General features: G+C 43.4%; 1 long non-coding RNA gene across 6 annotated transcripts in view; it reads left to right on the forward strand.

The window, feature by feature from the left end:
* The first annotated feature begins 7,367 nt into the window (after nucleotides 1-7,367).
* LOC121202550 (uncharacterized) overlaps nucleotides 7,368-27,772 on the forward strand; it is a 77,384-nt gene continuing 56,979 nt past the window's right edge. For 5 of the 6 annotated variants that reach the window (XR_008696009.1, XR_008696008.1, XR_008696010.1 and 2 more), the window contains exon 1: nucleotides 7,368-7,605. This is a non-coding gene — a long non-coding RNA (uncharacterized LOC121202550). The remainder of the gene's footprint in view (nucleotides 7,606-27,772) is intronic. The other variant, XR_005898258.2, reaches the window with a different exon arrangement.

A 27,772-nucleotide genomic window follows, 5' to 3' on the forward strand; every position in this document is an offset into this window, starting at 1 on the left:
AAGACACCAACAGTCCCGTCCTCCTCCCCGGCTGTGGTTTCCCTCCAGTACCGTCGTGGGGATGGATTAACTGCAGCTCTGGTTGCCACCAGCTTGAGGACATTTATAGAAGTGTTTGATGGATGCTAAACAGACAGCGTCGTCATCGTCAGACCTCTCTCCGAGTGTCACTGCTCTGTCAGGCTCGGCAGAGGCCGCACATCTGGTTCTGATCCCGCGTGCGACTTTCTGCTGCTTCAGCAGGTTCTGGGTTTTGTTTTGTTTTCTAATTGGGCGAGATGCTGCTGATTTCAGTGCTGGTTAACAGTGCGTGTTGGGAAAGAGAGCGGCTCCCACCGCGTCCCTGCTCGCCGTTTACGGTGACGCACGCGTGTGAAGGTCACGCATGTTTGTGTTTTACCTGCTCCTCGTATCTGGAGAGTTGCTGTGGAAGCGTCCTTTGAGCCACAGTCCTGCATGATGTGAGAACCAGTGTCCGTCCCTGCAGCTACAAACTGGGCGTGGACCCACGATGCAGTTTAAATCAGGCACAATACAAGCATTTGTCATATTTTCCAATGTGCAGGTTTTGCACTGAATTGCTAATGTGAACTCCACATTCTGGAACAGTCGACTGGTATTATTTTATACTTTTATTATCATCATTTTAATATATTTTGCATGATATTTTGTGTGTGCCTACATGCATGCGTACGTGCGTGTGTGTGTGTGTGTGTGTATGTGTCCGTGTGTGTTTGTGTGTGTGTGTGTGTGTGTGTGCGTGTGTTTATGTGTGTGTGTGTGCGTGCGTGTGTGTTTGCGTGCATGCGTGCGTGTGTTTGCGTGCATGCTTGCGTGTGTGTTTGCGTGCATGCTTGCGTGCATGTGTGTGCATGTGTGTGTGCATGTGTGTGTGCGTCTGTGTGTTTGTGTGTGCGTGCGTGCGTGTGTGTGTTCGCGTGTGCGGGTGTGTGTTTGTGTGTGTGGGTTTGCTTGTGTGCTTGTGTGCGTGTGTCAGGTCTGGTCAGGACAGTAGCGATTTTCCTTCATTCCACTGGTTCAGGAGACGATTACTGAGAACTGAAAACAATGCTGCTTCAGCTGCTGAGGTCCCACTTCAGTAAAACAAAGAGGAGGCTGCTGTTGTTTGACCCAAACCACAGTCAGAGACCAGCAGCCGAGGGGGAGGGCTCTTCTTCTGCAGATGTGAAAAACTTTAACGTGATTTAAATAAGGGTTGGTTCCATTTCTTCTTCATTATAAAGTCGCACAAGAACCGTCTTGCTTTTATTGTAACGCGCCTTTACGGATGCTGGAGACACGGATTTATGACTCGGGAGCCTTGTGTATTTGTGTTATATGCTTTTATGCATCTGGCTACAAAGAGAATTTCCCGCAGGGACGATAAAGATGAATGAAATCGAGAGGATCAGAGCGCAGGAACACGGCAGCAGCAGAGAGCAGGGATTCAGCTGCTTGTTGAAGGAGCAAGGTTTCCTCCGTGTGCGCCTCCTTCAGGTTACACAAACACGCTAAGCTAATTTCACAGGCAATAAAAACATTTAGAAGCGTCACGTTGGTTCTGCAGGTTTCATCTTCCTCCGGTCCGTCCTGCTACGGTAGCAGACGCCTTACAGTTCTGTGCCTCGGACCAGAAATGCAGCCAAACACAACGGGTTCATGGCAAAATCAAGTAATCAACACAAAACAGTCCCAGCAGCAGGTGAGTGGACAAGATGGCGGCTTTTTCCCCCATCTCCACGCCTGCAGGTCCGCGTGGACACGCTGTGAAGCACAGAAACAGCTGCTGTGTGTGATCACCACATACTTCCACGCAGCCGCGTGTGTGTTTCTGCTGACGCACCGGCGGCAGGTTGTAAATGACCCGCGTTCACGCTGACCCATGTCCAGGTGTGGACATTACAGGACAGTAAACAGCTGCGGCGCCTCCTTCGGACCTCTCTGAGGCCCCTCCTGGTGTCCAGGCTGCAGCCTCGGGGGCTTTTAGCCGTGACGGCTGCAGGCGACGGCGAAGGCTGTGAACACATCCACAACCAGCAGCACCGACGCTCTGCTCCATTGACGTAAACGCGGCTGCACTGGACGGAGCCGCTTCCGTTATTACCCGCCCCCAAACGGGAATTCCTGCAACAAGTGAATGCATCGCTCATTAAAGGCATTAACGCGCCGGCCCTCCATTGGCACATGACAGCCATTGAGCAACACATTCCAGTTTAACACCTGGTGGAATCTGGTAGTTGAATGCTTTGCAAAGGCCGTCTTTCACTGCGGTGACAGGCTGACACGTATGCGCCTGGGAAACAAGCGTCACGTACAAACCACTGCCACTTTCTGGCTATGAGGAATGTGCACACACTTGGCAGCTGACGGGAGCACATTAATTTTCACACACACACACACAAAGCAAACGCTCATTGCCTCATTGTCCCTCCTTCGCTCATTGGCCACTTCAGTCGCCGGCTCCCTTTGCGTTTTCCCATGCCCTGCTATCTTTTCTCAAGTCTTAATCTTTTCATTCTGTCAGGCCGGCTCTCGGCAGCCTCCGCACCATTTCCAAAGGTCTGGGCTTCATGCTAATTGTCCCTCAATGGCACGGTACCTCCCACCTACATAATGCACCTTGTTTCTTGTGCTCAGTCTGGGCTGCACCATTTTGGCTCATTCAAATTCAGGAGGGAGACTGTAAACGCTGTGCCTGAGGCTACGGCCGCGCAAAGCAAAGCGAGGGAGAAAAGGGAAAAAGCAGATTGGGTTTTGGAGGAGAGCGTCTGTGGGTGGGCCGGCCGCTGGGACGGAGGGATGACGTGCATGCGATCGCTGTTGTGTTACACAAAACATCATTTCTCCCGTTGGAGCCCTCGGTGCCGGCGCTCAGAGACCGGCGCGGGTCACGAGGCCACGCTTCTGGATCCTACCTGCTGTTTCTGACTTAGCTGCTCCACCTGCGTCTGCCAACAGTCCAGTGGTTCAGACGCAGAACAGCGGGTTTAACGCGAAACCCGGAGAGCGGAGCTGCAACTGTGTCCACGTAGACCCCAAAATGGCTGTTTGTCTTTGGCTGGAGGCCTCAGCCACTCAGGCTCGCGATGACAGCCACGCACCATTAGCGCCGGTTCCAGCTCAGGCTTTGATCTTCTCTGAGAAGGAGGGCAACGGGGGACACAAGCAGAAAAAACATCATCAACAATTCAAATGCGCCCAATTATTGCACCATAAATAAACGCCTAATTAGCATCAATTGCTTCCACATTGTTGCTATTTTTACATCATTTCCCTGTTTGAGTTATGATGGAGATGCTTAATTTCATAGTCAAATTGCAGCACTAATTAAAGCGGTGGGTAAATATTTGCTTTCTCCTCTTCTCTCTGAGCTCACGTTTGGACGCACAGCAAAACGTTTGGAGGTCGCCGCAGTTTGATCCACGTCGCTGAACTGTCAACTCAGCGTCTGCAACATCTCAGCCCTGATGTCACGTCGAGCATCAGCACTCGTGCAGCCATGAGACCCGTCACTGATAATTAAGCTAACGCGATAACGCTAACGAGCGATGATTCAGGGAGAGGAGTGAAACAGCGGCCAGGATGACTTTCACACGTCGGCCCGGCAGGTTCTGGTTCCAGTGGCCCGGCCTGGTGACGGTGCTCAGGTCAGCGCTGCAGCCGCTCTGCTCTGTCTGTTTGGACTGGGAATCAGACGGGATCAGCTTGGAGCACGGCTCTTTTCCCAGCATCCTCAGAAACATTGTTTTTAAGCAGACAGAGCAGGAGCTCCAGATTTGAAAACAATCCCCCTGCATCCTTTTCTCCCATTAACCCTTACTGGGTTATTGGGTGTCTATACACTGGGTTTATTGCCTGCTGGGAATCGAACCTGCTCCGCTTGGTTACAGTTTCCACTGGCTGGCCGGCCAGCCCTGATTGTAATGAGCTTTAAAGATGACGTTCCCACGCAACATGAAAGCCGCCTCCTTCTCCGTCTCTGTCGCCTCGGCGTTAGAAACCGCAGGGCCGGTGATCCTCCGCTGTCGTCTCCCACACGTTTTCAACACGTCGCCCAGACAACCTTCGGCCTGTCATTTGACTCGGAGACATCTTTTGTTCTCTTGTGGTTTCCAGTTTAGTTTTTATTACACGCTCCGATTCATCAAATTCCAGTTCATAATCACCCGTTTCAGGCGTAGACGGTTACAATAATAACCCACAACTTCTCTCCGGTTCGAATGTTTTCCTTGGTCAGTGTTGATGTCATATGGATGTTAAAATGCCAAATAATGACTTAATTGTAATTTCCATCCAAGTTGCAGAGGGGAACGCAGCAACTTCCAATAAGTGTCTCTACAGATTAGTCCTTGCAGTTGTCTTGGGTGGTGCAGGTTGTGAGTTTAGAAAGGGAGGAAAGGGCAGAAAGTTAAGGTTCTTTCTATGGTCAGAACGAGTCAGATACAAGCGTTTAGCATGAATGTGTTTGACACTAGAAGGTGTGAAACCTTTCCTGTGTGTGTTGTGCTTCAGCCTGAGCAGGTTGGTGGATCCAGACCACGTCTGCGTGTTGATCAGTCAGAGCCGGCCAAACCTTCCTCTCCCTGCAGCGTCCGCCATGAAACCATGCGTGAAGTGAAGGTTGTGCAGCTCTGGGCCGATGCTGAGGTTCAGGCTGCCTTCAAACGCTGCTATCGTGGCTGACCCACCGCTGAACCCCCCGCCTCTGTCTCGCAGCCTCTGCCAATGTAAGCAGATGCCTCTTCAGGCTCACTTTCAGCCTCTTATTTATGCATGGGATGATAATGCTGTCCTGCATGTGATACTTCAAGAGAGGGAAGAGTCAATAACTAATGGAATCCATGCGAAACAAGCCCTCGTCTGACTCTGCGCCACCCAGGCTCACCTCTGCAGAGCGTCGTCTCTCAGCCCACACAGTTCGCCACAATACTGTAGCTTTGGCTTAATTACTGCAGGTCCTGCCGGTTTGATCCGTTTATATCTACAGCTGGGAAAGCTCACTGCTCTAAACTCCGAGAACGGGGGAAGCTTTTGGAAAGTCCTATAAAATGGCATCCAACATACTGTAAAAAGCCTCTCTCCTTCACTTTGCTTTAAAAAGTATCTTCAAATCCTGCATATGGGTAATATCGATCCTGGGAACGGTGTGTTGTCCTGCAGGGTGATGTCCTTAGCGAACGTCCACAGGTCAACACAGTCAGTCAGACTGTAAACACACTCACTATCTGATCCACCACTGGGACCGTGAGGTACTGGAATCCTGCTGCACAACACTTCACACGCTTCAACACAGTTCCACAGATAGAAATTTAAATAGAGCTAAAGTTTATTTTATTTAAACCAATGAAATCTGCTATAAAAGCCCTGCTGCTGAATTGTCCCATAATTAATGGGATATTCTGACATAACACTCAACAATCTGTCTCCTTTAGAGCTTTGCTTTGGACCTGGAGCCTGTGACTTAGTGCTTGTAGACCCTTGTGCAGTTAGGATGGATAACATGGCGTTGTTAATCAAACGTATCCTTTCTATGAGGCATTAGTCCAGTTTATTTCTACTTATGGTCTATTTATTGAGTTCTGTTCTTTATATTGCCAACTGTTATTTTATCAGTTTTACACAACCTCTGTTTAAATCATACTTATCTTTAAATAATTCTTGGGAAACTCCAGTATATTTAAGCTATCTGTCTGTCTGTCATTAATAGCATGTAAATATTCTGTTGATCACATCTATGTCTGAGTTGTTTATATAGTCGTCTTTCAGCTTTAAACAATGGGTGGTGCAGTTGTGGTAATAAATCATTAATGGAAACAAATGAATTTCAGAAACAGTCAAACCTGATAATTACATCCAGTGTTGATGTATTTGTATAAGTGCACATTATGTGTGTGAAGGTCAGTTCCATTTCAAAACAAAGCAACATTTGATTTCACTAAAAACATCTGATCCATGATTGGTTCTAATTTATGTGTAAGAGCCTGCAGATACAGACGGCGTATCATCATATAAGGGAAAGTCTCTCAAAGTTCAGCTGGATTTGTAGGAATATTTTGGTGCGATTAAATTCAGTGGTGAGACTCTTGTGAAGAGGCTCCAGATTCTGCACCTGGTTTGTATTCTATTCTCACATTATGCTTTTTTTGGACGCAGCATCTTCCTCTTGTTTGATTTCAGGTCTTTTAGGATATTAAATACACGCTGATACTTCAAAATTGTCTTAGTGGACGGGGAGGTGCAGCCTGGAGACGGGCCTTCGGAGCCGCTTGGAAAAAAGATTTATAGAGATTTGGCAGCAGGGTGTGGACTGTCAAAATAGTTCTGAATGAGACCAGTCTATCTAGCAATTATGGGATCTATTAATGGTTCCGAGCGTTTGAACAAGTCGGTCTTGGATTTGGTCCAGTTATTTTTATGACACCCTTCAAAGGGCCTAATTTTTTGCATAGTTCCTGTCTTTGCTGAACAGTGTCAGCAAACACATCGTCTGATCAGATGCACGTCTGACTTTCCATCTGTCCCACAGTCCGGACGCTCCACATTTAGGTTTTTACTACTTAGCAAGCGGAGGTGGCTCCAAGGTTAACAGATAGCAGTAAATTCCTGGGCTTCACGCCGTTATGTTGAGTGAGCGCACGCATAATGTGTTGTGATGGCTTTACTGGTCCTCCCGTCCTCTCTGGCTATAGGAGTGGAAAGCTACTTTAGCTGGAAAAGGCCAGCTGATTTATCAGAGACGTAAAGATATTCAAGTAATCAAAGTTGGAGGGGAGACGCCGGTGTCAGCGTTACGGCCTGGAGCTCTGCAGAACCGTGAGCTGACTGGACTGTTTGTAGCCATAACCTTTGCAGCCTAGTTTTCCAAGATAGAGATTCCAATAATTGCTCCTATTAGCTTATTATGGCAGTAAATAAAACTTGCCTTATGTGCTGAATTCTTAGCTGGTTCTCAGGGGGTTCCCTGTGATGATTTGGAGGATTTCTGCGTTTCCGTTCTTCGGATGGTGGACTGTGTGGAGGAGCTCGGCAGCATCACTGACAGTTGTTGTGTTTGACCTGTTCATTCTGCTCAGTTAACCGAGGGTTTGTTTCCGTTTCTGGATGTTCACAACTGCTGCTTGAACCCTATTTAGTCCAGTCCTAAAACGAGCCATGTCCCCCCACAGATAACAAAAGTCAAGTCAAGTAGCCTTTAATTGTCATTTGAACCATATACTTTTCATGATACAGTGAGACAAAACAACGTTCCTCCAGGACACAGGTGCTGTGTCCAAATCTAATTATTACTCTTCGATTCAGATTCAAAGCAAGAATAAATTAATTCATACTTTTAATACCTGCCTATACAGTACCTCTCGTCTCCAGCAGAAATTAGCTCCGCCCACTTGCGCGTAGCCACTCTGAATCGAACGCACCTCTCCAATATGGCGGACCAATTACGCTAGCTACCTAGCTGGCACATTTGCTTTAGTTGCTCCTTCCTTGTTGCAGTCGGAGGAAACAAAACCCCATCAACCCAGAGCCACTAGTTTCCAGGGGACGTGTTTGCAGCTTGAATTCCTCTCTCCAGCAGAGTTTTTTTTGCTACTACTTCGTTTCATCAAGGTATGTTGGCTACTTCATGCTAACACATGTGCTGCTCCTTTGACTTTTAAAGATGTTGCTGAAGCTTGATCAGTGCCCGTGCTCACTGTATCTTACCAGTGCGCATTATGTGACTGTTTATGTGCGTGAACTTATTTTCTCATGATAAATTACAGATGTGCAACTTTAGCGCGTGTTGATTGGGGTTCTTGCTTTCTTACCTGCATGAGTGTGTAACGGTTACTTTTAATGATTTATTTATAGTTTTGATTTTACGGGATAACCTCTGTTACATAGCTTTTGCGTTTTTATTGTTAAGAGTTTAAATTTACTTAAAGTTTGTTAATGACACTGGTATTTTTATATGGAGCTGATACGTTTCAGCATGTTTGCTGTTTCCACCGTTGCAGCATTAAAGGCCAACACTATAATGGTGAACATGTTTGGCTTCGAGGTTGTGGGGATAAGTTTATTTTCTCCAGCCTTTGCTGTGGTGCTTGGACACGACTTTATAAATATCTTAACGTTTTCATTCACACGTTTATTCTGAAAATATAAGTACAGCAGGAAAACAGGGTTTCTAGTTAAAGTGTGCGTTCCAGCCTTCTCTGTTACTAATAAAGTCTTATTATGCTGGTTTGGCCAAAACAGAAATGTTATGCAAACGAGTTGTTGGACTTTATTAGATACAATAAATTATGGTTTATTATGCATTTTTGAAAATTAAGAAAGTTTGACTTTTATTTCTAAATCTTGGAGTTAAATGGAAACTGCCAATAGATGTAATGCATTTTTGTAAAGTTCTGTTTAATAAAAGCAGGCATCATTTTAATAAAGGCGATTTGATTTGGAGTTGCAGCTCTGCTTCATGTAAAAGATGTGTACAGTTAAAGTTAAAGAGTGGTGCAGTAGCTGATAACCACTGAAGTGCTTGAGTGTACAGTACTAATGGCTGACTTTCAAGCTCTTGGTGTTGGCGACTAAATGAGTCTGTGCCACCTTTTCTAAGGTGCATTAGACCTGAAGGAAGCTGGAGCTCTAATCTGTATCTTGTGCTCTGAGCATCTGAATGACGAGATGCAAGAATGAAGCGCTTCCTCTATAGCACGTCTGACAGCGCTTCCTGTGTGATGTTCACAGACAGGAGTTTTCCCTGCTCAGAAACTTTCCAGTCTCAAGTATATTCTCAAGTGAGTTCTGGGATCCATAACCTTTTCTTAGTGCAGAACCTCTGGCCACTTGTTTAGTTCTGACTAGTTCAACAAAAGGTTTTATTGGCTTTGTTTTATTGTTAAAGCAAAGAGGCCTGGCCACACACTGCTTAGTAGTAGCACACTCTGCCATCAGAGTGTGTTTGTCTCATGTTTGAGGCTGGCAGGGTAACGCAGGCAGGACATTAGACTGCAGCCAGCAGGGCCTGGGTTTTCCTGGCACACAATGGCAGGAAGTTCTGCCACTATAAATGGAAGCTGAAATGGTGGCAAAGCCCAGCGTGTAAGGCCTTTGGGCCACCAGCTGGGCTTTATGTGCTCTTTTATTCTTTTTTCAACTCCCAAACTCTGATAATGAAAATGAACAGAATACCAGGAAAGTCGTTTGTACGAGTACATGCCAGTGACTGTTATCATGCAGCCAATATCTTTGAAAGTTGGAGCTGACGGTGATGCTCAAAATTAAAGCTGTAACTAAATAACTGGTGCCAGAACTGCGGTGCGTTTCTGCCATCAACTATCAAACATTTTGGATATTTATCACTTCCTACTTAATTGCATCCTTTTTAAAAGGCTGGCAGTTATTAAAGTCTTGGATTTTTTGAGGTGGTTGCTTCTCAAAGCAGGCATTTAATGACCACTTTACAAAGTGACAATGAAGTAAACAATTAAAATGAAATGTATTTATTGTTGTGGTGGTGGGGGTTTCATTTGTTGGTATCTGTTCGTGCCAGTGCTGCCACACAGGCCTGTGTGCTCTGTTACTTGGCATTTGATAAATACCAGGAAACTATTTGAATTCCCATGTGAAAACTTTAGTAAGGCAGCGTTGGCGGCCAGTTGCTGAACTGAATAGTTTCTGAACTGGACAGGAGTGGCATGGTCGGATGTTTCTTTCTAACATCCAGGCTCCTTGCATGCTTAAGGTGTGGGAGTTTTGGGATGTGGAAGGTGTGAATCAGCTGATTCAACTCTTTCATGTTGTCACAAGGGCCAATGACAGAACCTGAACCAGAAGGGTAACTACACGCTCACCTCATTCTAGAGGAGGGGTGTCCAGTCCTGGTCCTCGAGAACCAATGTTCTGCTGCTTTTCAACTCTCCCTGCCCCAGTGAACACTGAATAGCTTGACCAGGTGTTTTCAGTCAATCAGCAGCTAACTGACGCATCTGATCAAGTTAATCGGCAGGGAAAGTTGGAAAACCAACAGGAGAGTAGCTCTTGAGGACCAGGATTGGGCACCGCTGCTTTTGTCTCAGCAGTGATGAGAAAACAACAGGTGGTTTTCCCTCAGGTTATGATGTGGAGAGTCAGTGGATGGCTCCACGGCTCCCACGCCATTTAAAAAAACATGATTAACACACTGCATTTTGTTAAAGCTGTACAGGAATGAAAACAACAAGCTGCACTTTAATGTGAACAACCCTTTTCGGTTCAGGGACTTTTATTGTTGTCAGGTAGTGAGGCGCTGGCAGATGGACTGTCGGACAACGCTGTGGTGCCAAACTTTGTATGTAGCATAAAAATGCATTAGGAAAAGAGAGATCACTCCAAGCTGCCGTAAATGGTTCATAAAACATGTCCTGCAGAAATAAAGGAAGGTGGGGGATGTTCCTTGAACAAAAATCCTTGAAAATTGAATTCAGGCTCCTGCAATTTAATGTAAAACGGGAGACGTCTGACTCAATAAGGCCCCTGCCATGCAGACCATTTCCTCCATGACAAGACTAAAACTATACTTATCAGAATGTAACCTAAAGTGTAGACACAGGACTGTGCACATGCAATGTTGTTGCAGCAGGAGCCTGAGAAAATGAAGCTAGTTTACAGGTAATGTGTTGTGGCTCTTCGTTGCATGTCAGCATCTCTGTTTTACAGCTTAAAGTTGAGCTCCTCTGGAAAATGCATTGTCCCTCACCTTGGAGAGATCCACTAAGTCTGTGTGCTTCTTCCCAAGAGTCTTTGAAAAAAAATCCTAACCTCCCCTACAGTAAATGTCAAGGGTGGGTTTAGTTAAAGGAGCAGTGAGGAGGCAGGAGGACGAAGAGGGGATTCAGCAAAACATCTAGTATCAGTGTTTAGTTTAAGATGGAGACAGACTCACTGGTGTGCTGATAAATGCAGCTGAACTTTGTCATAGTATTGAGTCTGTGTGGCAAGAACGTGATTGGCAGGTGAGTTGATTGTATGTGATTGAAAGGCACAGCAGTATATTTCCCAGTGTGGGCTCAAATGGAGATGAAACGTTACATGAGGTGTTTGGACAGTCTTTAAACTCTCCTGCTCTGAACCTCAGCACAGATGAATGATCTTCTCTGGCTTCGGATTCTGACGTGAGGTCAGTGTTTCATTCACATTCCTCTGTGATGGCTCCATCTCCGTCTTGGTCGTAATAAATCCTGGCAGCTTCCTCAACTCGCTTCTTTCCCCTCCCTGTGAAGCTGAATAGCATGTTTGCGATACCAAAATGACCGAAGCCTGCCAGAAAACGGTCACAAAGTAGCTGTGAAAGCGGCGCAGTTTGAATTCCTCTGCAGCAGAATCATATTTTCTTAATTCTCTGTACAGCACCCGAGTAGTTGTGCATTAAAACTAAAGACTGAAGTCAGTTTTTCTTACTTGAGACGATGGAGCGATGCTGGACCGTCTCCAGGGAAGCTGTATAGCACCATGTAATAAAAACATTTCCTCCAGCTGTGCACAAGTGAATTAAGATGTTGGCATGACAGATAGGGTCAAAAGTAAACAGCAGGACACGCTGAACCTACAGAACCACAAGCAGAAGAATGCTGCAGAGGCCTTTCCAAGCACCCATATCGTAGTGTATTATGTCTGGAATGTGAGCTTGTCCTTCTCCAGCAACACTAACTGCAGCCTTTATGGTTTTCTCTTTAAATGCACGTTGTCCCAGGACACACAGATCTTTAAAAACGTTCTGGTTATCTTTTTTTTTTTTTTTTTGCTGGAAATCAGCATCAGCAAAAATCTTCGTTTTTATTTTGTTGTGGTGACTCACCAGTAGCTGAGTGTGTCTGGGTTAGTGGCTCGTCCTGCTGAGGTAACGTCAGCTAATGAGAGAGAACAGGAAACTCTGATAGTTAAGTGATGACCCTAAATTAAATTTCATGCTGCATTTTTCTCTATTCTCTCCGCCACATGACGTACAGATATCAAAGCTTGTTTACATAAACGGAACTAGTTCTTTTGATTATTTGCGTTGTTAGACACCTGTTGTGACTACAACACAGCTTTTGATCTAACTTCCTCAACCGGATATAGATTAAAAAAAAACAACTTGGTTCTTGATTTAAATGAAATTTAAAGCGCATCCGGATCTAAGCTCAGATCTCGGTTCACCTTGTAGCAGACGTCGTATCCTCCTCTTCCCTCCAATCTGGGTTCACAACATCTTGATGCTATTGAGGCGAGCTGATTGGACGTCGACACATTGCGTGACTTTGTGATTGGTAATGTTGTTAATACAGCAGAGGAATCTTGGACAGGTTATGGAATGATAATGATTATGCCTGCTGAGACCCGCTCGGGGTAAACATCAGCCCAGCCGCTGGATATTTGTGGCCGTATGCACCTGTTTGCATGTCACAGGCTAATTCATAACTCTGTAATGTAAAGAACGTGTTCCAGCCTTAAACGGCTCCATATGGACAAATGCGCTCGTTGAGGAGATTTCGGTCGACTTCTCACTCGCCATGCTAAATTAGCTCCATACCATCCAGCCTGTAATAAACCGTGGATCTAATTTGAGCCATAAATTTGCTTTGAAACAGCTTGCATCGAGGGTGGACATTCAACCAAGGACTTAACTTAATTATTACAGCACCGCATGCTGCTCTGTTGGTGGAGACACATCCAGTGTTTCACTGGCCCCGAGTTTAATCAGCTTGTAAAGGACTCGGGACTCAAATGCTACTGCAGTTACTCTCCACCATGTGTGAGCTGGTCTCTGTTTGATGACATTATCCAACCTGGGCTTGTGGAAAATGTGTTTGCTAATTTTTATTCATACTTATATTCCATTCTTTACATTCCAACTTAAAATAGTGCAGATCTGTTCAGTTTGTGGAAACAGTCTGCTTCAGAGACAAAGGTTTTAATCTGAATCTCCTCTTTGTTATCCAGAGAAGGCACATTAACATCTAAATCAGCAGCTAGCACCTCCTGTTCCAGTTGAATTGCTGCTTTTCTTTACCTTGTACTACATTGCATTTATCAAAGAGAATACAAAGTATGTCAGTCTGCATGAGGAACCGGTTTTGAGATTATGGGCTGTAATGACCGTAGACTTGAGGCATACAATTCTCCAGTGTTGTTGAAAATCTGCAGATACAGTACTGGATCACTGTTCATTCTGTTTAGTGCAGACAATATTATAACTCATTGAGTTGTGTCCACTCAGTCTAGTGTCCTTACTTATGGCTGGGACCAGTGCACTGATTTGTTGTTTTGTTCAATACGCAGATATATTATGTCTCAATAATGGAAATAACTAACTTTAGTGAGGTTAAAAACTCTCTGTTTCTTCCCAATGCAGAAGGACTGTAATGTAGTCTCTGAGGTGAAATCTGGGTTATTGGTCATTGTGGAAAAAATATTTTAAGATACCTCGAACTTAAAACTCAAAACAAGAATATTCTGCAGGTTAATTTAAATACAAAATTTCTGGCCTAATAAAGGTTTTATTTCCTCCTAACAAAATGACTATTACAACCATTATGATTCCCTATCCGAGCATCCTGCTGCATTAAAGCATTAGGCTACATGTTCATTATGGTTCACATACACTGGTGCTTATTTTCACAGATGACTGAGCTTGTCATGGTGATTCTTTTCACTGCTTTCAGTCTCTTCAGTGGGATGAAAGGGGACACAAAGCGCCGTCCCCTCTCAATAACTTTGAACTTGCATCAAAACAAGTTTGAGGCGCGGGTTCTCACACGCAGCAGCCCCAGAGGTGAAATTTGTGAATTGAGCTATAGATGGAGAACCCGACCCTCCCCCCTCCCCGGAAGAAAGCACTAATTAGCTCAGATGTCCGGGCGGCGCACACCCTGATGCACCCTGGGAGACGAGAAAATAAGACCTTGTTTTTAAAGAGCGCCCAAACTTCCACTACTAATTCAGTGCAAGAACAAGCTGACTCCAGTTAATTTACCTAAATGTGGTTGTTAAACATATTTCCTCACACAAGCTGCCACAACAACTGAATAATTTAAAATGGTTACCTCGTACCACAAACAGTTTGTGGGAAATACGGGAATCCCTTGGACTCTTGGGGAGAAGTAAAGCCATGCGGCGCTTCTGTTCCTGCACTGGATTCGGAACAGCAGGGACCACTCCAAAGTAGATTTTTTATTGCACTGATCAAAAGAAGCGCTGTGTCGTAATATTTAACCACAGGCAAAAAACACAGCTCTTCAAAGACCTTCATACTAATCCCATTTGGATTATTTCATTAAATACGTTTGGAGACAAAGTAAGGTCTGGATTGTCACATCACTGAGTGGCCTGCAGGGAAGGACACAGGTGCAGTTTGTTCCTTTCAGGAGATCAGATGACATCATGCTAACGTAAGACACGCCCTCATCATCATGTTGGATGAAAACATTTTTACTGTGCATGAAATGCTCATAGCTTTTTTGGCAACAACTTTCTCTTCCCATTGGCCGTGGTTCACTGCATGGGTTGCTTTTTGTTCGTTTAATTGTCATTCCAGTGAACATTCCCCAGCTTGGCTTAGATTGGTTCATGATGGTGGAAAACAGCGAAGATATGATCGTAACCGGGCTGCACCCACATTTTATATGAGAGGAAGTGATCTCAAACTAGGTTATTATTAGATCTGGCCCAAGGGAAATAGATTCTTAGTTAAAGAGCGATGTTTGGGCCCAATTGTGGGTGCCGTTAAGAATAGAGGGAATGAAACATGTTTCCTGTGGATCGTGTTTAGATTCAGAAAAGTAGTATTTTTGGCACTAGCCTGGCACAAAATACAGGATTATTGATTTACAGATGCTCCTTTGAACTTTAAATTTCAGTCTGTTGTAAAGTATCACATTTAGAAAGGACATTTTTAACTGTGAATGTTGAATTTACTAATATCCCGAAGTTCCTCGGCTCCTGTTTATGCTGTCTGAATTTCTTCACATTAAAAATGGCCTTTAATGCTTAAGAAAGGGGGGGGCTAAATGGGATCTGAATTGCTGTCTACTTTGTGGCTATGCAGACCCACACAGTACTGGACCACAGATGGGGGCGATGACACAAAGGTTCAGGCTGTGCAAATGTTTGTGTTTCCTAAGGTGCATTTGGTTTCCTTGTCCATGTTCTGGAGATTCAAACCACTGGCGTTTCAGTCAACAGCTTCGCATCAATAACCTTGAGGCAAGCGTCAAACCATCACTTGTATCGAACCTTTGTTTGACTCTTTGTTTTGGATTAAAAACACATTCCAGCATAAGTGCGAATGCTTGTGGGCATCAAGAGAAAGACTTAATGGTGTGTTAGTTATTGTGGGTTTGAGAAAAAACGTGTGTGTGTGTGTGTGAGAGAGAGAGAGACTAAACATGAGTACGGGTAATAAATGTTGAGGTCCACAAGTTCAGCAGGCTTACCGTGTATCCGTCCACAAAGCTGGACTGTGAATATGGAGCTTGGGTCAGTGATAAGGATCTCAACATGGTTAGAAGTCTCAAAACTATTTGCTGCAAAAGGCAAAATTATTGTTTTGCTTCAAATTTTCAGACCTTTTTAAGCTTTCAGGTAGTTCGTTTGTAAATTTTTACAACACAACAGGTTGCTCCTCCCCACAGCCATCAGACGATGCCAGGTACAACATTGTATAAACAGGGAATATTGTGTTGTCAAAAAAGTAGCATACAGTATCTATCGATATAGAAGTTATTTGTCCTGGTTGATTGACCTGTTTCACTCCATTAAAATCTAACCACACGCATTAGATAGATTTTAGAGTTTTGCCTGGTTTCTTCTCCCCACATTTCCTTTGCAGTTACGTGTTGGTTCATATTCTAAAGTACAGTTAGGGTTTAACAATAAGCTGAATAGCTTTGATGTCTCTGAGCTTTAAAGATGAGAGGTTTTCCTCCTTAATCATTAATCATGCCCCTGAAATGGGAAAGTTTCACAGCTGGAATGCAACAACATTTTTTTTAGTAATCGTACTGATAGTGTGGCTTTATGTGGGCCAAGCCCCCAGCGGGGCTTTAAAAAATAAAGGCTGCACAAGTGGACACTGATTTTAGTCCAGCATCAGCAGAGGCGATGTAATTAAACCCCAGTTGCTAGATATTAAAGTTCATAAACCTTGAATGGGGAAAAATGCTCTGTATCTTATTGAAATAGCAGAGATTTGCTGTGTAAGTGACCATTTGTTACATACGGTCTCTGGAGCTTTAGTGCAGGGGTGGCCAACCCTGGTCCTCCCTGTCACCCTGACCAGGTGTGTTCAGTCAATCAACAGCTAACTGACAGATCTGAAAACCAGCAGGACAGTGGCTCTCGAGGACCAGGGTTGGCCACCGCTGCTGTAGTGGCGGACTCTTAAGACCAGATAAGCTAAGTGATAGTTTTTTTTGTAAGAGCATGTTGTGTTTAAACTTTGGTTTTATTTCTTACAACTGAGCCTTTTCCAGTTGATACAAGTGTGAAATTGCTCGCTTCTATAAATGTAAGACACAGAAGAACATCCAGACCCTGAGGGAGTTTTATCTGCCATTGTCATGGTCACTGCTGACATGAGGTCATTCCATTTCAAACCGTGCCTATCGGACAGTTTGTTGTCTTCAGGAATTTCACATTTCTAAATTAAGCTGCTAAATTTGGAATCGTCCACAACTGCAATCAGATTAAAACTCTTTTGAAGTCTGTGAAAATGAGGAACTGATTACTCAGCGCTGGCGTTTGTTTTCTCGTTCCTGGAGAAGCCGTCGCTTTAACCGTGTCAGGACGCTGTGATTAATTAGCCACGGCGCAGACGCACACATCCCAGAAGGCGTCCAATCGGCCTCCGGCTTGTTAGCACAACCTGCCAACTGCAGTTAATGTTTCCACCTGTTCAGTCCCCTCCTCTCTCATCAGTGTGATGTTCATCATGGCAAGATGAGTGCAACACACACAGATGGGGCAATCATTTCCCGGCCCCGTTGGATCACTGAATAATCAGTGGCTCCGTGGCCCCTGGAACAATGACTGAGTATAAATACAAAGTCTGTGAGATGGAGGATTTGCTGTATTTCTTTACCATCAGTGTTACCAATGTGTTCCAGAGACTTATCAAGATGAAATGACTTTATCCTGCTTTCGCTCACCATGTACAATCCGTGCTAATTTTCCACTTTGGCCTGAACCTGTCGACCTTTTCGAATTTAGACATTGTTTTATGTCTTCGTTATATTTCAGCTAAATCCTTTAATTCTTTTACTTCTGGCCATCTCCCCAATCCAGTTTGAAGGATACATTGGAAGCTGGTGTATACAGTAACTGGCCATGTGTCATATGGGATCTACAGTAAATGCCTATGGTTTCTGATGGAAGGAGCTGCAGAGCCAAGCCATGATTTGCTACTTGCATTTTGGCGATGATGGAACCTACTGTACTTTCTCCACTCTACGAACACTGAGACTCGCATTATTCCCCTATTTGTTTTTGTTTCAAATCCTCCTCATTCATCACACGGGACATTAGACAGGAGCTACAGAGCATTTAAGTGAATTTTTACCTTGAGCACGCAAATATGAAGAAACACAATAAATAATGCAGAGTCGGTCCAGATGCTGGACACACAGCAGACAGTGTTCAGAGGGAGCACGGAGCCAGAGTCCAGGCCAACGTGCAGTAATACTCCAACATGATCTCTGTGCAAGAAGCGAGTTGGGAAAATCACCCAAAAGTACAGTGTTGTGCAATCGATGCTATGTTAAAGGTTTTCTGATGCTCTTAGTGTTAGGCCAGGCAGAGTGATGACGAGGAAGCCAACGGAACCAACCACACCTTGACTTTAGCACATACAGGTCAATTAACCCTCATGTTGGATGTGCCTTGGCCACTTCGGTTGAATTAACCTTTTAAAACACCTGCTAGTTCATCTTGTTGAAGTGTTAAGTAGAGCATAGTTGCCTGAACCTCTACTGGATGAGAATGAAGAATTTCCTGTGGTGGTGTCTGTGTCTGGAGCCCTGTTTTAGGAATCTCTGCCATTTTCTGTTTTGAGTCTTGTTGATGTACCACATACAGTAGGATTGTTCTTCACAGCCACAGGTGCTGCCAAGGGTTCAAAGAAACTGACCTGTAATCAACTTTGAGCCTGTTATTACTTCTGGTTCAGCTATTAACTGCCAACTTGTCTTTAGCCCCACACACACCTGTCTTAATGAAAGCAGAGTCACTATGGGATTACAGTATTGGAGAGCATTGCCATCACCATTGTGTTTCCTGCTCCCTCTGTGTCATTTGAACTGTTTCAAATCCTTTCAAAGGCTGGACTGTTGTGGCAGGAGACCTCCCACTGGGCTCGTCCTCTGAACTTTACACTGACGTCTAACTCAAGCAGACAGGTTAACATGGGCAAGTAAAAGTCGGCACCACTGGAACGATGCATTTAAGGCTCTTTCTTCTTCCAATTAGTGATTGAGGGACTAAAAGAAGGGATGATGACTCACATCCGAATTATCCACAGGCACAGACTGTGCTATTCTGCTGTGACACTAAACAGCCAGAACTGAGGAGGAAGTCATGCAGACCTGTGGGTTACCACACCACCTGTTTATTACCGTCTACATTTTAATACAAGCTAAAACAAGTCGGGGTTTGTTCTTTTATTTTTCATTTCAAAACAAGTTTGTGTGTCCATAGTTTAGTACAGTTCAATGGGCTTCATGACATCAATTGATTTAGATTAAAGATGGTAATCATGTACCATGTTCCCCCGAGTGGAATTTTCAGAAAAGTAATGTTCAACAGTTTTAGAAAGGCCTAAAGCTTTGAGATGGATTGGTACTTCATGAGTCAAACATACTTAAATCTGCAATAACATTTATTTTTGGCCACTTGCTGGTATTGGGAAAACAGTTGTAAATGTAACTTGAAAGGAAATGGTTTTTACATATGAAGCAGTTGCAGAGCATGGATGCTGCTTTTGCATGTGATGAGTAAAAGTTCCTTATTTTAGCTCTGCTTTTGTTCTTCACTGGTTGCTGATGGAAATATCTGGTCATTTAGCTGCTAAACTGCTCTGGTCACAGATCCAGAAGGCTCATCTCATGGATATACAGCCATGGTTCTGCATATGCTCATCAGACACTGACATCGTTTTCTCGTTGTCTTTCTAATTATGGCCCCTTCAAGACTTTTATAGCAAAGTACGGATGCATTTTGTGACAAAATGCAAGCTGGTGCTTAAAGCATAGATGACTTCATCCTCTGAAATGTCTTTTGTCTTTGCCTCGAGATAAACTTAATTTGAAGTTTTTTTTTTTTCAGTAGATGCCCTATTTTTAATAAACTCGAATTGCCTGCTACAGATTAGAAATTAGCTGATGTAATGAAACTGTGCTGTCGGACAGAAATAGTCCAAAGTTTCAGAAGGATTTCATTACTTTTGTGATATGCAAATCAGCACCCAAGCGTACTGGAACGATAAACAACAACAGGGCTGCGTTTGGCCTAGATTTAGTTTAGAATTGGGGGGATATATTATAAATGCAATCAACCGGCTTATCTATTGGTGTAGATTTTCTGGTTTAAGTTATGGTTTGCTTTACATAGCATCTGAATCAAGGACTGAATGTACTGCAGGACCAGAACAGACTGATGGTTCTGTGTCTCCTCAGTCTGAAAACAACAGTAAGACATTACACTAGAAATATATGGAGCAGCTTTTCATTTAAACTTTGTGCTCGCAGGAATTGTATGACATCATGTAATGGACTCGATTAATGTTGGATGCTGAAGTTATGTTGTATAGTCATGCATCGTCTTAAACCATATATTAACCTTGATTTTGGGATTGAGTGAAAATTGCAGTATACTTTGGTGCACGCGTTCCTTACTACTCACTGAACTCACATACAGTCCATGGATTTAACCCAAATAGTTTTCCACGGTCTGTAGCAGACTGGGTTGTGTTCCTATAAGACGTGCCTAATGCCTGCTAACACTACAAAAAAGCCTCTCCTTAGTATTTAACCCCACAGTCAAGCAGCACTGTGTGAGAGCTGGTGTAGAGCAGCTGGAACAATGAGGACTTTTTGTGGAAAGACGTGCGTAAAAGGAAAAGTTATTTTCTACTTTATGTATATTGCTGCAGAGCCAGACACATGGTGGTCAACAAATTCCTTCAGATTCATGCTTAAAGGGAAAGTTTCTAAAATTCCATCCATTATCTCCTGCATATCTGGGATCTGGTTGCAGTGGGAGCAAGGTAGTTCAGATTTCCTGGGGCATCAAGACTTTTCCAGGCTGCAGGAGGTCTCTGTAGCATTTGGGTTTTCTCCAGAATCTGACAATTTCTTAATTTAACAACAGTTTAACTACTTTGTGAATAAAGCAAAATTCTTTAGCTGTACTTGAAGATCTTTTTCAAGCAATAGTGATAGTAATTTATTGTTTTACTTCTACTTGGAAATACATAATCATAATTTCTTTCACAAACACTACAGTCACATCTTTTAATATGAAACTTTTGACTTTGGTGCCTTGTCCAAGAACAGTTCAACTTTGAAACTGTTCCCTTAACAGGATTAGTGCTGTTATCCATGCACAGCTGTCTATTGATCCCCATGTGAAAACGTTACAGTAGTTAAAATTTCAGAAATGGAAGAAGACTCAATTTTTAGTCAGATTTATGCACAACAGGCCTAATTACAAGAGGTGCAATTGTGGTGCATGAGTCATATTTAAAGTGGTGTTTTATGCAGCTTCCATCATTGGGGATAAATATAAATAGTCCATGTAGATGTATTAGACCCAAATCCACTTGTTTAGATCACTGGTGTTCTCTCTAATCTTTCACATGGATGTAAAGAAGCCAAGCTATTCAGTAATGTCCGATAATTTCTTAATATAATAACAAATCCACGTTTAAGCAGTAGAGTGCCGGTTGCTAGGTCATTAATGTGACCTGAACCTTCTATTTTGAATTCAGGTCTGTCAAGGACTTCCACTGTGAAATCAGAGCAGCATATCTGCGAGGTTAATGTCAGTAAGCTATGCGTCGAGAGCCGGGCGTCATTTATCAGTCTAGAGCTGGGACCACTGGGAGAAAGAAACTCAACCGGACACCGGAGCTTAATCTGCACAGGTGTCTTTTTGCAAACCGCCAGCTGCTTCTGACAGGCAAACCCTTTACCGCTCCTTGAGGTTCTGTGGGTGTCCACTGGAGAGGTGCAAATCTGTTTTAATTTATTTTTTTTTCTGTTTTTCAATAATGTCGTTTAAATATGCGAAATTATTTAACTGACGTTCAAGGATGGATTCAAAAATGCAACACTAAAGTGATAACAATGGAGCTGTCTTGGTGGCCTAATGAAAATATATGAAATATTTACACGTTTTGGTCAAATGTTTTTTAAACTCAACACTGAAGTTTAGTGAAGGGCCTAAAATGGTCTGGCCTCAGCTCGCCAGTGACCATAAAATGGCCCATGTACAGTATATGTTGAAACATCTGACATGTGGCATACAAAAGCAAACGTGTGCCTTTCAGCCCCAACATCATTTTTCAGTTCAAAGCAGAGATTAATAACTGCAGGAATAACAAAGCCCTCCATGAAACTCCATCAGCTCACGCTTGACTGACCCAGCACATGTAGTTTGGATCCTCTGAAAAACTCCCACAAGTGCAGTTGTTCCACTGGGTCACAGTCCTGTGCAGCACAGTAGCCTCCTGTCGAGGCCCGGCCCAGTCTGTGTACAAAAAGTCATGTGCTGTTAACATTTCAGCAGGTTTGTTTTATTATTGCTTTGAGTTGAAGGGGGGAGAAAATCCCATATGTATGTGATATGTCTTCTGACCTCTTGTTTTCACAATGAATCACATGCTGTGGTGGCTTGTGGTCTTGCTGGATAATGTTGTAGACAAGAGCCACAGCCAAAGATTTTGTTCTGGTTTGGTTGATAATGGGAGATGCTCCGACGAACCACAGTCGCTTAGAAGCGTTGTTCATGTGAAGCAGGGAGTCCATCAAATAGAAGAACTCACGCATTTGACTAAGAATTGCATAATTTTCACATTGATTTGTGTCTGGTTATGGAGACCTATAATATACTGACAAGTCATGCTCAGTGTTGGAGATACTGGTGGTTCTGCATAAGTTTTGTCTTTTTTTTTATTTTGTAATTTGCACAACAAGCCATTCATTTTGTGTTGATTTCAGATTTGTGTGTAGTAGAGTAGCATCATTAGACATCTTGTCTTTGCAAACCAAGAGTTAATCCACATTGTTTCTTATTTCCATCAATGAAATCATGGCCTCAATTGCAAGTCTTTGAAACCAAATAAGCAGTAATTTCACTGGGAAAACAGGGCTATTAACCTAATCTGTGTGAGGCCCAATGTGCGCCACCCGTGCCTGGAAGGGGTTAACAGTAGAATGAGGAGCAGAAGTGACCGTTTGAAGAGGAGAGGACTCTGAGGAGGTGAAGCACTCAAACACAGCCCTCCACGGCCGCTTCTCCGCTGCAGTCGCATCCACCTGTTGACCCTGGCTCCACTCCTAACCTCTCTCCAGGGAGTCGCATGCACCAGGTGTTTCCCATCGCATGTGACGTATCCCCACTGTACGGCTGGAATAGTGCCCTGTCTTTTATTGCCCTTTTACTGGAGCCAAATTATATGTTTTTGACACAATTTTGATATTAAGCCGGCGTGCCAAGGACTTCACATTTCTTTGTAAGGACCTCCTGATCACAGTTTATCCCAGTCTGTAATATGGGGAGACTATACCACAGGAAATCCCTAGTGAACATGAGCACACAAGACTTTTCACTAGAAGCTTTATTTTTGGACCAGAGCGTGCCACACATGGAGGTGTGTGTGCGTCTATGCATGTACTTGTGCGTGTACATACTAGTGAGAACCAAAAGACGTATTTTCCTACCAAAGGACGGTCCTCACAACTCTGGTGGCCTATTTGAGGGTTAAGATTTTAGGGTGATTTTAGGGTGAGGTTAGAATTGAGTTTGGATCGGATTAGAGAATGGGTTGGACGTCTGCCTTTAGTTGTGATGGTTGAGGGTAAGGGGCTAGGGAAGGCATTCTCACTTCCATGTAAATACAAGGATGTGTGTGTCTCGTGGCATTGCATGCAGGCAGGCATGTGTTCTATGAACAATGCAATCACGGCTGGTTTAGGTTCAGATAATCCATTTACTTCCTCAAAGTGTATTTGGCTTTTTATCTAGTAAAAGTCTGCATAACTACATAATAATAATAATAATAATAATAATAATAATAAGCCACTGATTCACAGCTGGGTTCGGGGACCTACAGCACAGAACTCACACACAGCCTCAGATCCAACTTCCCCAGTGTTGAAACATCCCTGTGACTGAGCTACAGTGTAGCAGTGTGTTGAATGGCTGCAAAGAAACAGCAGTGTGATGCTTTTCTCATCTAAAAACAGAAAAACACGGGAAAAAACAGAAGACAGGAAATCAACAGACTGTTTGAAACAATGGTTTGGCACAAAGCCCTCAGCTGTTGCCTAAACGCTGATTTAAAGCACAGACATATTTTCCATGTATTTCTCGAGAGCTCCGTTTCCTCTGACCTCCTGTCACCCCAGAGTTCATATTTGCTTTATTAGCAGTGGGACAGCGCCGTTACTGGTAGCGGAAGCCCATTCAAAGCTCTGGTGTCCTCATCGCAATGTCAGCTGCTTTCAACGTCATTTGTCAGAGGGTTCCTTACAGCAAATTTACTTTGAGAAACGTATGAGACCCAGTCCAGTAGCTTAATAGTAGAATGTAAAGAGCAACTTTCCAAGGTGATTGAGGATTTGGATAAACACCAATGGATACATATCAACATGGTAATGTGTAAATTGTGTTGGTCTGTACTGTAATGTAATGTAACAAGGCAAAGGTCCTTTTAAGATCTTTGTGGTGTTTTGTTGAGCTTTAACAATAACAGAGTGATGCATCTGTAATTTTGGAGATTTCATGCAACAATCTAAATTTTCCCAGACTTTAGATTCCACTGCTGGATGTGACAAAGAGGGTTTGTCCATTTTTTTTCTTCTTGTTGCCATTACAGGTTGAGGGAAAAGATGGAATCTAGTGGAGAAATAACAACTTAATCCGTTTCCCAAAGCCGAGAGATCTGTGTTGCTGTTTTTGGCAAACGCTGACACAACAGCCTTCAAGACGTGGCTGCGGCTACTTTGTCGTGTCTCTATTGTAAATTCAGTGTTATATAGTAGCTGTAAAAACTTTGAAGTTTGTGTGTGTTTGCACTTCATGGTGCAGTACGTTCCAAAGATGATCCTGAACGCTCTGCTTGTACTGTAACAAAGCAAAACTTCTGTTACTGTGTTCAGTTTTTGTTTAGTTGCTCTTTGATCACGCATTTCTCAATCTAAAAACTGAACCAGGAATTTTGATGGTTAGATCTGTTCTCTAGACCTAGTCTGAACCACTCAAACATAGTTGGTTAAATCTGATTTAGATTGGATTGATTCATATGAACAGTAGTGGTGCAGTGAAGTGCGGCTTAAACTAAATAAATACTAAATAAAAAGCAAAACAAAACTGAGGTCCAGATAGCCGCTAACCTACAGTAAGATAGAATAGAAAAAAAAATGGTCTAAACTTTGTTTTTAGAATGCTGTTTTCCAATTAGGATCCATTCCTCCAGTTGCTCACATACTTTGGGCAATCACAGATTCCTTTTTTTTTTTTTTTTTTTTTTTTTTAATAAACCACTTCAACTGTCTGACTTTCAGTTCTCTCTCTGCAGAGCTGCTCAACAAAGCATGTGTTTTAAATATTCTGTCTGACTTCTCCCGCTCGTTCTTTCCTCTGGAAAATGTCTAATCTGAAGCCGAATGAATACGTGTACCACAGTTACTTTTATACTGGTTTTATTACACTCAACACACTGACAAAGCCTCAAGCAGACAGTGTGTATGAGTTACTGAGATTGCTGTTGTCTCAAGTAACCCAACCAATTATGGAAAATGTGTAAACACAGCCAGTAGGATAAAGATAATAGGAAAAATATGCCACAGCTCCTATTGGACTAACAAACCTCTATCAGCCTCGGAAAAAAAGCCTCAACCAGGAAGAGCATAAACAAGTTGTACCTGCCACAAGTTTCTAAATCAGCAGAGATATAGTAAAAGATTATAATGAAATGGGTTTATAACAACAGCGACGTTCAGAGCATCTCTCAGGCCATTTTACAAACTTGTCTTTTGTAATGAATTCCTCAAGCAAAAGTTGAAAAGCAACCATTCGCAACACTATTAGTCATCATCCAAAGGCTTAACTTTACACAAGGACCGAATTAAAGCCCTCTCTTCGTGTGAACTTCATTCAAACAAGGCAGTACATCATTTAACGCTTTCACAGATGTTCCTCCAAGAAATGAAAGAAACATAAGTGATAATAAATGGTAGGTCAGGAACTATGGTATTATGATACAGCACAGAGGGGAAAAAAGACCAACATGTGATATTGATGACCTGCAATGTTGCTCTTCAAGCCTTGCACAGGAATCAAAGACACGTGCGTGGCAGAGTGTTCGCAGCACGTCAAGTTCAGCCAAACGCTGTCTGGCACTTTGTAGCATGGCATGCACAACAAGCACGGTCTGCCGAGGAGCAGTCACTCAACGCGGGAACAGCTGCTCACTGATTCAATTCTAAACAGACAAGTGGGTTTAGTAAACTGCTGCTATGCCAGAACCGGGATTGTCGAGGCTTCCACTTATCCAGCCGTCATTGCTTGTAATGAATCACATTAAACGTGAAGGCAGTTACTGTATGAAGTCACTGAGTGAACGTGAAAACCACACTGGGCTGCTCTTCTTGAAGGTGGTACCTTCTTTAATCATCAGGCTTTAAGTTTGGAACGTTCAAGTCCAGCCTCCTTATTGATTTAAGCGACAGTCTGGCTGCCTCCGTGATCTGGATGTGGAAACGGCAAGAAGGATGCAAGCTTATGTGGCTAAAGTTGAAGCTAGTTCTTGTCTCACTGCGTCTTCCTGCAATGCACCAGAAAATACAGTAGGAGAGAGAGTGTGGTGTAACATTCATAATCATTGAAATTGTACTTAGATAAATTTCACTAGTTCATCCTCCAATGTCAGCTTAAACAAATAAATAAACGTCCAGACAGTCCAGGACGGGAGTCAACGAGAGGTAAGAAAACATTTACAAATGAGAGGCTGCCAAAGTGGCTTTTTAAAAACAGTTTACTTTAGCAAGGATCAGAAGATGGAGTCCATAAAAGATGCTTCATCTCCGCTTCGATAGCCTGTGGTCTTAACCGACATAAAACTCTGACATGCTCATTGCGCTGTGTTGCACTTGTAGTTTTGTTCTACATTAACATCATTAATGTTCATATTATATATATTTTGGACACTGGGGGCCTTTTTTAATATCCCTTCTAAAATCCCCCTGCTGGAGCCCACAGTACTTAACGTGATCTAGATTTATTGCTAACATCTGGTACTTTTATCCCTATCATAATACTTTCATGTCGGGGAGATAAGCGTTTTGTCTCTTTGTGATGGTTTGCCATGAATTCTTTTAACAGTGAACACACATGATCCTCCTCCATACTCCAGATACGGAGCCTCCTGTAAAACCACACCTGTTTCTCAGAAAGATGGACTGGCTTTCACATACTTATTTTGACAGTTCTCCCCAATGTGTTGGAGTATGTTTGAGGAGATGGCATATCATCCAGCTTAAAAACTGGATAACATTGGTTCCAGACAGATGGGAAAGTGCAAAGTGTGGAGGAGCCGATGCCAGCTGCGAGAGTCTGATTCTGCCCACCAAAGTAATAACGGGCAGATTTCTCAAAGCCGCCCGCTGCATCTTCTAACAACAAATATCTCCCGGATCTTGACGTGAACTCCTGCAATTAGTCGGATCTGTTCCCTATCAGCGTCTGATTGAACTCAATGGCTTTTCTTGGCGTGACAGTGGGAGCAGACTCCTCCAGTGACATTCAAGCTCCACCGCGGCATGCTTGTGCAGTAGCAGTGACAGATGGAAACATGCAGAAGAGAGTGGCTGTTCCCAATAAACTGGAGAAGGTTCACGTCCTTTGAAATGCACTGGTGCGAGTGTGTGGCTCGCTGAGCCGAGCAGGGACAGATAGCGTGACAGCTGCTCGTGTGTTTTGTATTTCATGTTATTTTGCAGTTAAACCACAATAACTACCCAGAATGGGATGATGATGCATATTTCACTTTTAGCATTATTAGAGCGCTGTCGCATTCCCAGGAGGCTTGTTCCATAATTAAACTGAAAGGCTATACTAAACACTTGTAGAGTTGTTTCCCCTAAACAAAGAGGAGGCATGAAGCTGAGTTGGACAAAGAATCGTTACTGTACGATTAGGACTAGTTGAGAGGTTTACTTCTTTAGCTGCTGCATCTGCGTTTTGAATTCAGATGAGTCGGTTGAGTCAGACCTGGGTTGATGCCTCCAGTTGCTCCAGAGAAGCCGTTTAGTGGCCGGCGGCAGAAGAATGCGGTCGCGATGGCTGACGACCAGCTGTGAATGTCTTTCACCATGGTGAAGTTGAATTTAAAAGCTTCATACATACTCAGCAAATCCATTTTTGGATGAATGAAATATGGCGAGAGGGAACGAGCAATAGCATGGTCATAAATCAAGGCCTTCATACAAACTTAAGGTATAAGCCTTTAATGTGACGGGTTGGAGGGTTTCTCTACCAAACTGTACAAACTAACATTTGAGCT

This window comes from Betta splendens, chromosome 10 (genome assembly GCF_900634795.4).
Source record: "Betta splendens chromosome 10, fBetSpl5.4, whole genome shotgun sequence".
In the NCBI taxonomy this organism is placed as follows: domain Eukaryota; kingdom Metazoa; phylum Chordata; class Actinopteri; order Anabantiformes; family Osphronemidae; genus Betta; species Betta splendens.